At 39.7% G+C, this 2,300-nt stretch overlaps 1 long non-coding RNA gene across 1 annotated transcript; it reads left to right on the top strand.

The window, feature by feature from the left end:
- Positions 1-525: 525 nt before the first annotated feature.
- Positions 526-1,188, top strand: LOC116196757. The gene is made up of 2 exons (XR_004154887.1): positions 526-686; positions 858-1,188. It is a non-coding gene; the product is annotated as an uncharacterized LOC116196757 (long non-coding RNA).
- The last annotated feature ends 1,112 nt before the right edge of the window (positions 1,189-2,300 follow it).

The following is a 2,300-nucleotide window of genomic DNA, read 5'->3' as shown; positions in this document are numbered from 1 at the left end:
TTGAATGAACATAAATAGTGGAGATAATCACTCTTAACTTCGTAGTCCTTACCAACAAGAAAGAAGAAAAAGATGAGGAAAATTATATATATCAAGGGTCACAATTAGAGACTTATAAGTATGGCTGGGGGCATTTCCTTATAATTATGAGGACACTTAACAAAAATTCGACAAATTACAAGGGAGTTTCATGATCTTACAATAATCTCATAAGGGCAATTGCACCCAACCCCCCAACAAGGCAGCTCCATCCCGAGCGAGAATCGAACTGGGATCTATTAGTCAAAAGTCGAGAATAATATCATTATTTTGAACTCCATTGTCTATAATTGCAACTCATTGTGAATGAAGTATCGTGAACTACTAGATTAACAGCACTAGAAAAGGTCATCCGCATTTATGTACGTCTTTTTGTCCCATTGGACGGGGACAAATAAATGTCTTTGCTCCATCTCGTGACGAATATTGGACGGGTAGGTCTGAACGTCAGCTCCAGAGGATTAACAGTTGGAGAAGTTGTCTATGGTGGCGGAAGAAACCACGGGGAGAAAATTAATAAAAGTAAACGAGAAATAAAAACAAGCAAAAGAAATTCGAACTCAATATAAGAAAATTTGCCATCGTCCCCACCTTCAACCTCATTTCGGACTTTCTTCCTCCATTCATCTCCGATCATCGGGGCCATGGTATGTTCTCCTTTATCGATCATCTACGCTTTTTTGCGTACGTAGGCCCCATGATTTATTAACTCAATTGATTATTGGAATTGATTATTATAAGCATCGATCGTATGATGGGTTATGTTTTGAATATTGTTTGCAGTCTCTAACACCTTTGATGTTCCGATCACTGGTCAGGCTGGTGACGCTACTGGTTGAGGAACCGGCCTCCTCGGTAACGACCATTCTCTACTATAGCGATCTCCTGCCTCAGACCACCGTCCTGGAGGGGCTGGTCCGCCGGGATATGCTCCACTCGGAGAACTACTTTTTCCATTTCCTCATAGGTTTCTTGAGATGTTTCTGGTAATCGATCAGATCCCGCTAGCATAAGTTATTTGTTGTCCTTGAGATAATGGTATCATCAAAAACTACTGAAATATATTCATAAGATGCATAACGTTGGCTATGCATACTCTTTTTGTAACCCATTAATTTTCAATGAACATTTTTATTTAACTTTGCAGGAGATCAATGTTCGATTACTAAATGTGTAACTCCATTGATATTCTTGCATCTTGCGTTCCCTCCATCACAACTTACGGCAGATTTTAACGCAATAACAATTGAATTTGAGTCATAGTCTTGTGGTAATCGCTAATGTTATTCGAACCCCAAGTTCACGGCCTACGAAAAAGCTTGCAATGCCTAATTTCGGCAGGCTGGATCCACACATGAGGACCTATATATTGTTTTCGAAAGGTGCAATGATATATGAACCTGCATCAATATTATTTTACGGCTAGCCATGTTTGAAATCGGACCTTCTAAAGACGAAGACAAGCCTTTATGGTGACAACAAGAGCGAGTGGCCCTCCTTGGGTCAAAAGAAAAAGGTCTGTCGTGATATAACAGTTAGAATTTTCTTCACTTAGATCAAGTTTAGCTCTTCTTGGCTATCCCAAACTGTGTCATCTATTTGCATACATTCACCGGAATTACCGCAGGGTCTCCTGGTATGATTCGACCAAAGTCCTCAAAGATATGAGCGAACCCCCCAGTTAAGAAATATCCCGTCCAACCTCTTATTGATTACCCTCATTTTCATTTTATAAGTCATATTTTTCGGGGTGCATCACCTAATATCCGGAAGCTCAAGGGGTCCAAATAATTTAAGATTCGAGCCCGGTCGGCCTGCTATAGGGTAGAGCTCTCCCAATCGTCAATTTTCTCCATTCATAAGACTTGAATTCAAGACATTGCTTGAAGAGATACAGCGACAAACCATATAATGGGTGTTTAAACTAAACTAATCCACGTCGGTATTTAAAATTACATCTAATGGAACTTTTTTTTGTCATGGGCCGACGAGAAAGTGAAAAAATTGCTGGTGTTAATTAATGGCCCAAACCTGGCCGAAAATGAATGGCCCAAACTAAATGCTGAGAAGGGGGGCCCAATTAAAAAAATTTAAACCGTAAATCGTTATTGGGTTTGAGTGACAGAAAATAGGCACATGCAAATGTCTTAACGTGCTCTTGTATTTTCCTCCGTTATCGAGACAACGGCCTTAATTCATGCGTATAAAAATCGGAATTTTTTAAAAGGAGATTTTATTGCAGGGGCACAAGTTATTGATTC

The sequence above is a fragment of the Punica granatum genome, chromosome 2 (assembly GCF_007655135.1).
Source record: "Punica granatum isolate Tunisia-2019 chromosome 2, ASM765513v2, whole genome shotgun sequence".
Classification (NCBI taxonomy): Eukaryota; Viridiplantae; Streptophyta; class Magnoliopsida; order Myrtales; family Lythraceae; genus Punica; species Punica granatum.
The sequence above is the reverse complement of the archived record's forward strand: the minus strand, read 5'-3'. Positions and strand labels throughout refer to the sequence as shown.